The sequence below is a fragment of the Mya arenaria genome, chromosome 12 (assembly GCF_026914265.1).
Source record: "Mya arenaria isolate MELC-2E11 chromosome 12, ASM2691426v1".
NCBI lineage: Eukaryota > Metazoa > Mollusca > Bivalvia > Myida > Myidae > Mya > Mya arenaria.
The window spans coordinates 64594780-64608391 of record NC_069133.1 but is presented as its reverse complement, the minus strand read 5'-3'; positions in this window follow the sequence as shown (position 1 = coordinate 64608391).

Genomic DNA, 13612 nt, shown 5'->3' with positions numbered 1-13612 from the left:
CGGGACAATATACAGGTCCAAATACATGTAACACATAATTTTTAGGTTATACTTTTATTTCCATCTCAACTCTTATTAGCATTATGTCATAACAGCATATGCTCAACATTCAAAAAGCACGTTCTCATATAATTCTTTGATAAAACTCTTTAATTTACTTTTACTTAATACAATGCTGTGAAATCAGACTCTCGAGGCAGCTTATGTTTAGAATGGTTCTCAGGTCCTGACCTAGACGGTCTGTTTTTATATTCTCGAAATAAATCATGGAAAGTATCTTTGGCACAGTGAAAAGATGAAGTTCTAGTTTCGAGTAAATAACCGAACGTGAATTAATTGTGGATAACGAGTAGCAGTTTAATTCGACAAAAGACTACATTATGAAATTGAATGAAATCAGTTCAGTCTTTGTTACAAATATCATTTATTTGATATACTTCTTTAAGTTCGATACATTTCCTTTCCCCAAATTGGAGAGCATCCAGCATTAATCAGTCCTGGTTAAAAGTGAATACTGTTTTCAAATGATACCCGTTTGGTGCCTCTTGGTAAAGTTTAAACCAAACGGAACGTTTATATACTGTGTATTTAAACACCGCGCTTAGTTACAGCTTTGGATAGGTCAATCTTGGTCACAAGTATGAGAGATGTGTTGAAAATGCTTCCATAACGATACATTGGTATTTTAACACTTAATACTGAAGGAACACATTTCATTATATATCGGAAGCACCTATTTTTGTCTTATTTTCTATATTGTATTATTAAAATGCTGTTTATCAAGTTTAAAGGTTTGAAACAAGTCAAAATAATCTAAAACGTTTCAAATTCATGCCCAGAGTTTTATATTATTTGTCTTAAAAATATATATTAATCTTACGCCTCTTAGGAACATTGTTAATAAATTGGCGGGAGCGCGGGATTTTCAATAATGTCATCTTATGCAGGACAATATAAACGCTCTCAATTAGTTTCGATTATAACTTTAAAACTTTGCTTAGGGTTACAAAACGGTATTCAGTAATTCTGAGTTGATTCAAATGATAGGGATTCAATGAACAGATTCGTTGGTGCCTGCGAAACTAAACCTTACCTTTCGTTGCTTTATTTTGTTGAAACGAGAGCCTCCAGAAAGACTTATCGCCTGCACACATTACTCACATTGTAAACTTATAAATCAATGTCCGGTTTTAAAGCTTGTTTAACTATAACTTTTAATGCGTTAATGATAAACACATCTTTAAGGCTTTCTGTGTACACGAAGCTCTTAAATCAACAGTTTTTCCCTAACAACGTTGCTCTATTATGGACTTTCCCTCACTGTACTTTAATCAGTGGATGGGAATGTAAACTAGGAGGCGTACTGTATAACAGAATCCATATTTTCTTTGCACCTGTTTTATACAAGATTATGAGCACATTATCAAATAACTCATGTTTTAACCGCGATGTCGTTAACCACATTGCTAACATTAACGTAGCTATGTACAATCGGCCCAATTATCTTTCCATATTTTGGTGTTGGTAATTGCAGGGAACTTGTAAACCCCCTTTAGAATATATAAGACGTAAAGTTGGTGACAGTTATCTGTGTATATTGTCTTGTGACGGGTTTTTTGTCTCTCATGTCTGTTCGGTTTTTATCGGTGTCAATAAATGTGAACGTTAAATGAGATCCTGTAGTTACAACTTCATGGGGTTTTCAATATACACTAAAAAGAATGAAGGTTTGATAAACATGGGTCAGAGTATCATACATAAAGATAAGTGTTCAGGCGCAGTTTCAACCAATGGGGTCGCCGGACAAAGTCACAGTTAATCACTTAGAAGAGCTCTGGTAACAAAAAATCCATTTAGCAGATTACACCTACTAACGACGGTCCATTTAGTAAGAAAACAACGGCCTAAATTCTGTTCAGACATTAATGGGTTTAACAGTTATTTAGAAGCTAACATGTGCGCCCTTGCTTATATAAAGGTATACGCGGGGCATTTCGATCTGAACATGAAGAAAGTGAGCATTACTATAAGTCTTCCGTGCCCGGCCTCCCGTCTTAATTACTTTAAAGACCGAACACAAACACTACCTATCACCACGAGCTGGACTCTGCACTTAATTCTCTTGTATGGTTTGTCTAGAGAAACTGCCATTTAGGGACACACTTGAAAACATAGAACTCTTATAAATTTATTTGTCAGATATGTTTCAGTATGCTAAATGGACACGTTTTTAGCTCGACTATTCGAAGAATAAGGAGAGCTATACTACTCACCCTGGCGTCGGCATCGGCGTCGGCGGTGGCGTCGGCGTTGGCGTCACACCTTGGTAAAGGTTTTGCATGTAAGCACCTTTAAGTCATTATCTCAGTAAATACATCAGTTATTGCATTGAAACTTTGGATATGTATTCCCAACTATCTTACATACTAAATTAATGAAGTTAGATAACAATTATTTGAATATAATGCAAATAATAGGCTTTTATAATTCGACTTAGAAATTCTGGTTAAGGTTTTGCGTGTAAGCACACATAGGTTAATATCTCAGCAACTACTTGAGGTATTGCATTGAGACTTTATACAATGGTAGTCAACCATCCAACCTACTTAATGAACCAAGTTAGATAACTCTAGTTTCATTCGTTATAAGAAGCCATTTAATGTATATCCATATATTGTCAAGAATAACCGCAAAACAGGAGAAGAATATGTTGCCAATCGACTGCTTTATACCGAATTCAATTTCCCCGTTAATTCAGCGCCATACGATGCAAACAATAAAAATTAATATTCCATTAATTTCCAAGAAAAAAATCGTTGATTATTTTTGTAAAATTTGATTAGGTTGGCTGCGCAAATACCATCCTAAATTTCAATTTATATTTAATTCAGGTTTAGTCATGCATTTATTACATTACCTTAAGGTAAAAAGGTATTATGTGATTATATAATTGTTTGTTTGAACCGGGCACATGGAAACTTCATTAAATATATACTATGAAGCAGATAAGTCCCTTAGCAGTAATTTTATGTTCCCGATCGTGTTTAACCTTGAACATCCCAAGGCAGACATTGACTATATAACTGCCATATCGCGCCAATTTCTTTTCCCTTAACTTGGTTCTAAAGCTGCATTCAAATACAGACGCATATTATTGTGCAGCGAAAGAATAAGCGTGGTCAGGTGAAGTGAAAGGATATGTTACTCGTTCCTTAAAACACTCCCAAGGATTTCCGCGGTTGAGTTGTTTCGTCTGCTACCGGTGTTAAGCGACCATTCTCAAGCTCTTGCCTTTGTGTAGTATTCTAGAAGTTGGAACCTAGGCCGTTTTCTGTCGCATACATGTGAAATGTGATTTTTTCATTCGTATTCAAAATATAATAACATTTTATTAAAAATTGGCAAAATGCACAATCATGAGAATCCAAACTGTTACATTTTTTTTTTTAGAATAACTGTATATTTCACATCCAGTAAAACAAAGGTTGTTCACAAATTCTCCTTTAAATATTTTTTTAAGGACCTTTGGAGGAAAAATGCATGTTTGTATATCACATCTTATTCAACAACAGCAGCAGCAACAACAACAACACCAACGACATCAACTACAACAACAAAACAACAACAACAACAATTTATCACATCTTTTATTTATTTATCCCAGCTCAGATAAGTAGATCCAATAATTTAACCATGCTAGAATTTTTTATCTTTCCAACGGGCCAAGATAAAATGCCGGTATGGAACTCCTTTTTAAGGGTCACAACATTATAATTACCTCCCTTGTTGAAGACTCTCGTCTGTAGCATCATGGAAATCTTGTCTTGTGGCAATATTTAGAACGCTAATTAGTTATTTCTCGCTTCAAATGTCACCATGCAGATTTGTCGACAGAAATGTAATAGCGATAACTAGTCGACAGGCGAATTTTCGCGTGTTCTTTTTCAACCCGATAATACGGAAACAGGTCGAACTAAAATAAAGGCACCAAAACGCAACACATTAATTTATTTGCGTAGCCCTTATAAGGCCATTTTGGTGTTTTCGCATTATATTATAATATTTTGTTACACTTTTAGGTATGAATCAAAGCTCTAAGGTGGTAATATCAGACAGTGATTGCAAAAATATTTTCTTTGGATATAATTATATTCATTATAAGAAGGCGGTGCATACATGCCTTTGGTTTGAAGAGCGTGAATGCATAAACACCTGTACAAGCTGTTTATTTTTTAAGGTTTTTCGAGTTAATATTTAGCAAGCAGTTCACCTTTCCAAATGGCTATGATAAAATAATAGCAATTAACGACTCATGTTTATTTGTCGTCAAATGATCTTTGTTATGCAGAAACCAGTTCTGATACGCCAACTATAGCACGTAGCCAAGTGTGACACTCATTCCATCCTATCCAGTGTGCAAGCTTCGGCAGATAAATGTGCATTGCCAATTATGTAATATAGGATTTAAGCCACACCTTGTTGTTGTTTGACGTATATTTTTAAACCGTATTTCGTAATGCAAACAAGTTAATCCCATGACACACCATGTCCTGGAAATGTATTACAGTACAAGAAAATAACTCTTTAAGTGAGCAACAGAAACTATGCGATCTATATGTACAGCTAAATCTCTACGTCCGTAGTTCACAAACAGTGCTTATTGGTTTACATGTAAATACCATTTGTACCATTTGTACCATAACGCTAAGTTTGTCATAAGAAGGCACGTCGTAGCTATTGAAGAAGAGAATGCCAGAACACACAATCAATGACTTAGATAATATAGTATGTGTACTCTTTCTAGCAGTGAAAATATAGAATGAATTCGAAAATTATTAGAATTATAATAATCGAATGAATGTACTAAATCTTTGTTCAGTTGTAATAACATGATTCCATAACGATACATTGCTTTTAACTGAAGGAACACTTTTCATTTTAAATCGGAAGCATCTATTTTCTTCCTATTTTCTATACGTTAACACAAAATACATCCAAATTGTTGTGTTAGAGAATCAAGTGATACAAGTATTGTGAACATAAACCTGTCCAACCATATTCATTTAAGCATCTTCAAGTTATGATTTCTTTATTTGTTCCCAGTTTTAGTACAATGATGCTTTTTATTATGAATCTTTATGATCACACAGTCTTAAACCTTTTATTTTTTAAGGCAGACTGTGTATGATGCTCATAGTTTCAAAAAATAGCTGCATCGTATCTTTTAAAAGTTTTTGCATTAGGTGCTCTGAATTGTATTCCTCCGCCTGCAGTTAGAGTTGGGATCCCTACGCATTGGTACTTGGTGTTTACCTATTAGTTTATTATCATTTGTTTTATTATTAAATTTCCTCAAGTTAATGCATACTTTGATAAGATTTACCTTTTACGTTTTTACTTTATTCAGGATTGTTAGGAAAAGACTGGTTTAAAACTCCAGTAAATTTACATTTTACTGACCGTTCCAAGGCGGTACCTAACAACTATTGATAAACTCACCTAGTTTTTGTGTAGTATATATGTACTGAGTTGTATGTGGAGTTTTGTACTGTTGTTCCATGTTTCTGGTTTGTGATTGTTTTATTTGTGTTCTATGTCTTTTGCGTTTAGCTTGTGCGATTAAACAGATGTTTTGTTTTCCTCAAATAATGCATACTTTGATTATATTTACCATTTACGTTTTTACATCATTCGGGATTGTTTGGATGGCAGTGAGGTTGTGCTCACAAACTGGTTTAAACCTCCAGTAAATTAATATTTTACAGACCGTTCCAAAGCGGTACCTAACAATCCTTGATAAACATACCTAGTTTTTTATATAGTATATATGCACTGTGTTGTTTGTGGAGTCTTGTGCTGTTGTTTCATGTTTCTTGTTTGCGATTTTTTGTTTTCGTGTTCGATGTCTTTGGCGTTCACCTTGTGCCATTAAACGGGGTTTATGTTTTTTGTCTACTGAGCTTGTTTTTGTAGCTTTTCACATAAATATTCATAAAAAAGGATATTATCCACTTACATATACATACTAAGTAATAAAACCGTCATGTCTATTTCTTTTTAACTTTTAAAGGTAATATGCTTAAAGGATTTAAACAAGGGGAATTTAATGACAACACACTTTGTGAATGCTAAAAGGAAGGCTAAGGTCTCTGCAGATGTAAGACAAACATAAGAAAATATTCAGCTTAACCAACAAGAAGACAATGTACACGTATTTACTGACCGCCCAAAGGCGGTTAGCCCTTAAGTTATAGGTAATGGTATTTCAATATTTATGTTATCTGTTGCGTTGTGTATCTGATTGTTTGTTAAGTTTTCATTGTGCCTTTAAATTTTACTTAACTTTAGTTTCTATTGTATAATTTAAATGCTTCAAATCAAGTTGAAAGGTTTGATTAAACAAAACAAAAAATAAAATATTTCAATTTCATCTCCATAGTTTGACATTATTGGTCTTGAACTGTTAAGTATATTAATTTTATTCGCTCAGGCACTTTGTTGAAAAAAGGCTAGAACGAGGTATATTTTGTCCAATTCGCCAGTAGCTTAAGAAATGACATTCAATGCAGGACAATTAGAACGCTCTCGATTTGTTTTTGTATTATAATTTTAAAACTGTGTGGGACACAAAACGGTTGCGAAACTAAACATTATCCTCGTTGCTTTAAATTGTTGAAACGCGAGCCTTAAGTCAAGCATTCTTGTCAATCAAACAACACTTATCGGATGCGGACTTCCAGTTTTAAAGATTGTTTAATTAAAGCTTTTAAAGTGTAAATGATAAAAACTCGTTAGGGCTATCAGTGAACACGAATCGTGTAAATCAATATGTTTCGCTATCATGTTGATAAATTATGGTCTTTCCGTTCGATGAACTTTATTTAATCAGTAGAAGGGAATATACGAGTAATTTAAGAGGCGTATTGTATAACATACTCCATATTCTCCTTAACTGTCCAATAATGGCGATAATGGAAATATAAGCAATATCAACTACGCGTTACAATTGAAGATGTTAATGGATATTTTTGAGCACGTATTTAAAGCATTCTGCAGAGACTTATCCAAAGCATTGGCTCGATGATTCTGTGGCCTGTCTATTGAAAATGGATAATACGAGTGCTGCTGTTACGGCATTGGGATTGAACGAGGAATTCAGAAAGTCTGTGATATATGTAACAGTTTGGATTGGAATTGTGTTGGTGATTGGTCTGATCGGAAATTCGGCGGTTTTATTGGTGTTCTTTTTTCGTTATCAAGCGTGCAATTTTCGCTACTTTGTTCTATGTTTGTCGTTTCTGGATTTTATCAGCACATTCACGACAATGGCTGGAGAAATGGTGACGGAACTCTACTGGTACATTTACCCTGTGCCGGTGTTCTGTAAAATTAAATCATTCTTCAATATGTTCACAGTTACAGGAGAAGCATTTTGTCTGTGCGCTATAGCAGTCGACCGTTACCGTAAGGTTTGTCGACCATTTGCTTGGCAGATACGTCCACGTCACGCGTTGAAACTTTGTGCTGTTATCTACATTCTAGCAGCAATTTTGTCAACACCGGTGCCAATTTTCTGGGGTGTGCACTCGTACAACAAAACAAAGGGAGATGAATACGTGTTTGTAACTGTGTGTGAAAAGGACCAGAAGTACTTAAATACTGGCGTACATTTAAAATATATTTATGCACTCCTAGTGATCATGCCTTTTGTTCTTGTTCCAACCATTATTATGTATGGGTTTGTTTGTTGTACAATGTTCAAACGTTGGAAATCACGCAAATCGCGACACGATGGTAAATCAAATGACTACTGTAGACAAACTCTGGCAGTACAAGTTGAGACTGTGAAACAAGAATCCACGAATGCAGCCTCAACAATAAACTTTGAAGAAAATGGAGGTAGTGAAATTAATAAAGAATGCGTTAACGGCGACATTGAAATGCACATAACCGAAAATGACGTATATAAACTTCGGGACACTTACAAGGGATCGAATGATATGTGCAAGGAAGCGCATGAAAATGGATTAATTAGTCATTCTAATGAATCTGTGAGATGTCCCCGAATTTGGAATTATGCCCGAATACGGAGGAAAACGGTGATTATGTTGATTCTGACGGGTATATTTTCTGTCAGTGTTATTGAGTATTTGGCATGCTTAGCAACTGCTGCATACAATAATGACGTTTTGCCGTACATGTCAAATGTTGAAAAATCGTTGTTCCTTTTTGCACTACGAGTTGTATTCATCAACCATGCTTTAAATCCTATCGTGTATTGGTTCTTGGATAAACAGTTCCGACAAGGAGTATTAGATATTAAAAAGGACATTTCTAACGTTCTTAACTTTGGACGGTAAATTAAAAGTAATTGTTATAATTATGCCATCAGTACACGAAAAACTTTAATAAACATATAAAAAAGGGTGTTAAATTTTTATTTTTTAAATGTATTGTTGTCATTAGCGTTTTAATTTTACGGTTACGGTCTGGTCGTTCTATGTACAATATATGTGAGAAAGAATTACTGTAAGATTTGCTTAATGGAATGATATATTCTTTAAACAATTCTTGAAAGAAATAATTTCCTATTGGTTTCAGTATAAGTAATGAAATGCTTGTTTGTTGTCATTATCGGGGAAATAACACAATGGATTTTAAAAGTAGTTCTTAAAGTTGATATTGTCACTCCTTAGTTAGCAGTGAAAATGTTGTTATTTCACTGATAAAATTCCATATTTTAGATAAACTGACAGATATTTTGCATATAATAACTACGTCAATTATGAAAATGCCTTTTGCAATACAAGCCGTTTTGAATATCAGATTAAAATAATATACGCGTAAACATATATAACACAATCATGTAAATGATTGAGCCTTCGTTATTTTGTTTATTTGCGAAACGTGGTTAAATAAATATACAGTGTTCCATTTATGTAGTTCTATCCCAAACTATGGAATATGAACATACCTTCATTACTAGGATATTTTTGTTATGTTTGCTGTATCCCATTGGGAAAATCGACTGAACACACATTTTCATTATAGTACAGTAAACAACACATAAATGCAATGCATACAGCCTTAAATAATAGCATATGCATAAGAGCTCAACATCTGTTATAAGCTTAACGTTATAGTTACCTTAACATTTAAGTTCTAGAAACATAATAAGCTTAAGGATAAAAACACAACGAGAAACAGTCCGATTTCGAATATTCAACGTTCTTAAATAGACCATTATAAGTAAATTATTATCAGATGCACACAGCTACCACATGTTTTTCAACTTTTTTAATGCAGTTATTGTGCAGAAGCTTTGTATATATGTTTCAATTTATGACTGAAAAGATTCTATGTAAACACAGATTGCATATAAGTTCTATTTAAATTTTTGCTTCATGTTGCTAAGGCAATATACATTGATCGTGTGACATGTGGTATTATATCATGGCCAGATATTGTAGCTTTATTCATTTTTGTTGCGGCATTCAAACACATGTTTGAAAATATCGCTTGGCTTAATTTGTGATCTCGGCGTTTTAAGCTGTTAGTTCAACAAAATCATATTATTCTGGTCACAAGAAAAATGCATTCAATTGATGCAGATAGAAATGTATTCAGAAATACAAAACCATGCTTTCATTAAGGCAATATAAGGTTTAAACTGAGTATCACCATTCCCTGGTGTATAACATTGCAACTTTTCGATTATGATCAAACACGTTCTAATGTCGGATTGTACATTTAATATCGTGCTTCATTATTGCGTTCACTTACCCGATGTATCCAAAATATTTTCGACTTCAAATTGTAAAAGCAAAATATTTTTTACGTTGGTTCGCCAGTCGACATTTTGGCCATTATTTTTGTTGTTACATAGAAACACATGTTTTAAAATATGTTATGCTGTTCGTTCCGCTAAATGATATTACTCTGGTCCCAAGAGAAAAATATTCAATAGATACAGAAAGACATTCCATTAGAAATACAAACACCATGTTTTTATTATTGCATTTTTGATGGTTAAACTGAGTTTCACCACCCCTGGTGTATAACATTGCAAGTTTACGACTAGGATCAAACATATTCGTATGTGGGATAGTACATTAATATCGTTCTTCATTATTTCATTCTAACCATTTACTAGACGTATTCAAAAGGTCTTCCATTTCTAAATGTTAAAGCAAAACATATTTTACAATAGTTAGCAAATAGACTTCCTGGCCACTTAGATAATTAATGTTAATTTAATTTGTTAGATGCTTATGATAACCATCGTTTATTGCATACAAATACCTTACCAAAGTTTTTGATTTTATAGGACAAATTGATATAGTACCGCTTTCACTCATTGCAGGAAAAGTTTAGTTGACATTTTAAAGACCTTCAACTTTAATGTTATAATATTCGTGTATATATTTCATTTCAAAGCAATATTTCTCATTTATACAACTTTTATTTGCATTTGTTGCGATATTGTTGTCTGTAATACTGGATTGAGAGATACAAGAGGCGCAGCTATCACAAACTAATCGCAAAACAATTACTATACATTTATTGATCTTATACAGATGCTATTTAACAACTAAGAATAGAACGGTTTTATTATTAGTTGCTGCTCGCTATTATGCGATATTCGCCCAAAGATATACATCAATTCTGCTCTAACGAATGCTACATAGGCCACTGCAAACATCACGCTAAATAACGTATCAACCACACGCTCTGTGTTGTATGAATTGTCTACGGTCAAGGTACATAGTCACAGGTCGGGTCGAACTCGTATGAATGAAGAGAAAATGTAACACAAACTTTGAATAGAAATAGGGATTCATTTATGCCATAAAAGTGTTTTTACGAAATATCGTAAAATAAAACTTGAGAGACAATAGCACGTGTAAAATAGAATTTCCCGAAATACATATCTGCGTGCACAATTTCATATCTGTTATGTCGCTACTTTTCACTATTTCATTACAATATAGCGGTTGCTGATTTGTCTTTCCTTCAAAGAAAGAAGCATGCCTTTTCACCATTTATTGGAAAGGGAATTTGGATGCTTGTGAGTGTCTCCTATGCATGGTCGGCTCGGCCATATCATGTCTTATGCCTTTTAACAGAGTCTTTGTTATAGTGTTGGCTACTGGGCTTGCCTCTATCATTTTCATCGTATCAAATATAAAGATTTACATCACATAAATTATTAATATTTTTCTCATAAGGTCACATGTTTGGTTTAAAAGAGTACTCGTCGATAGTAAACGAAATTGATTCCAATACGTTCAATGAAGAAAAACAAAGATAAAAATAACATAAAATTGGTTTAAAAAAATAAATACGATGATTAGCGGTATTGGCAATGTTTGTTATCAGTTTCCTGTTTAAACAATTTTTTCGAACGGGGAGAGTTCAAGAAATGATTCTAGAAGCTGAAATGTAATAAACTAGAGCTAAGAAACGTTCTCACGTAGCATAACTTCCTAATATTCTGTCTAGAAATGTCCAATAATAACGCAATCGTATCGTCGTTATTACCACCTTGCGAATACTTCATGTCCGAAACATCAAAGGTAATTTGCGGTTTATGACAACCGATCTTAAAGCAAAGGGAAAAGTGATATATTACCATAATATAGCACCTACAAGATTTATCTTGCATGTTAATTATTTTCGGACGAATTAAAAAATCTCCGTTAATGATCAATGCAAGAGCTAAAGTTACGTCTGCGTGTTGTGTTTTTAGACAATCTGCGCGTGCGCGCAGGTAGTCTTAACACCGCAAACTCCAAAGAACTACTTCTATTCATGTCGTTTTAACCCATTTTTTGTCTCAATGCGCTCTATGCTTAGTAGCAGAATGACGTCGAAAACATAAAAATAGATTATCCGTGTATGCTTGTTCGGCTATTTCCGCACTGTATTTCTGTATTCCGGCGTTTTATTTTTAGCAGAATATAACTATTTATAGATCGTTATATTTATCAGATTAGTGTGGGTCAAAATAATAGATGCTCTGGTAGGAAGGTAACATACTGATATTCACTCTGAGTACAGCCCAAGATGTTTTAGATATTATTACCGACCGCAAGTGTAACATCGCCTGCAGGGTTTGTTATTATAACCTGGTGTGACCATGAAGCACACTTATTTGTAAGGGTGTATTTCTAATATAACTTTCATGATATAAGAAACAAAAATGATTGTCTGAAAGTCTAAATAGTTGTATCCCAGGTTTCGCGCTGCTAATGCTTCAAATACTATGAATTGCCTGCTACACAATAACAAAATACTATTCATTTTATGATTTTTAGGCGTATACTTTTCTAATAAGATGTTTAATTTTTTTGCCTTAAATCTTTGTTTCGGTGTATTCTTGGCATAGTTTTGGACATTAGCCTTTCAATTTATTCTAACACACATGCCCTGATAAGACAGTGAGTTATGCATACTTTTGATGAAGCAAAGTAGTTCGGATTTAACCTGTAAAACACCCAAAGAGTGTGAAGCATTCATAACAGCACTAGTATTATTTCTACACAGATACTTACATAAAACATAAATAACATTTATTTATCAATAATACTTGAAAAGGCACAACCATATTCCCATTCTTAGAATAGACAATTTCCGATAATCTAGAAATAGTTTCTCAACTACATTAACTGACTGATTTTCTAAAAATAGTTTCTACATACATTAACTGACCACATGTTTGCCCTCACCACGGGAAAACAACCATCTGATAAGATCTCCATTTTGATAGGAATTATTGCTAAAGTTATTCGTAAAAATAAAATCATTTTCCTTAAACAATTAAAACGTGTATGTTCATAAAACTTGCATTACGCATGATATCTAATCAAAGCAATTATAATCTTTAAAAGCGATTGAAAGGGGCATGCATTGACTTTGTAACTTTAAATACATGGGGATACGTCGACTTAAGTGATAAGCTGTGCATCTTGAATGGAATTATTGCTGAAGTTGTTTGTAAAAAAATGATTTTCCTTAAACAAAATGTGTATGTTCATTAAAGGAAATGATATATGATGTATTGTATTTTCCTCTCGTATGATATCTAATAAAAGCAACGAAAAATCTTTAGCATGCATTGTCACATTAAATACAAGGGGAGGGGTGTTTACGACGATTGAAGTGACATTTACATAAACGAAATGTCACACGACGCCATAAAATAGGTATAGATAGTGTTGTTTCCTCGCCCAGTGTGGGCAAAAGCGCTCTTGGCCCTCGGCACATTTTCCACTTTTATCAATGTGCCCTTCACCCATTCCCATAGTTCAAATAAAATTTGCAACTCTTACATATTTGCCTCGCGCTTTGATATATCATTAAGATGGTGTGTATTTATGATATTTTCGGGCAGTAAGGTTAGATTATCGTTTATACTGTTTGCTAGAAACAAGCACGGTAAAACGGAAACTCGTTATTTTGCTTTTCTAGTAGCATTTCTCGATTATCTTATTAAATAGTGTAATGAATTTATGAGGGTTGTTATGTCATCTAGTGAATACAGACAAACGTTTGCAAACTTTCACGTATTCGTAGAGCAGGATATTGATGCGAAAGTTGAAAGCTAAACATT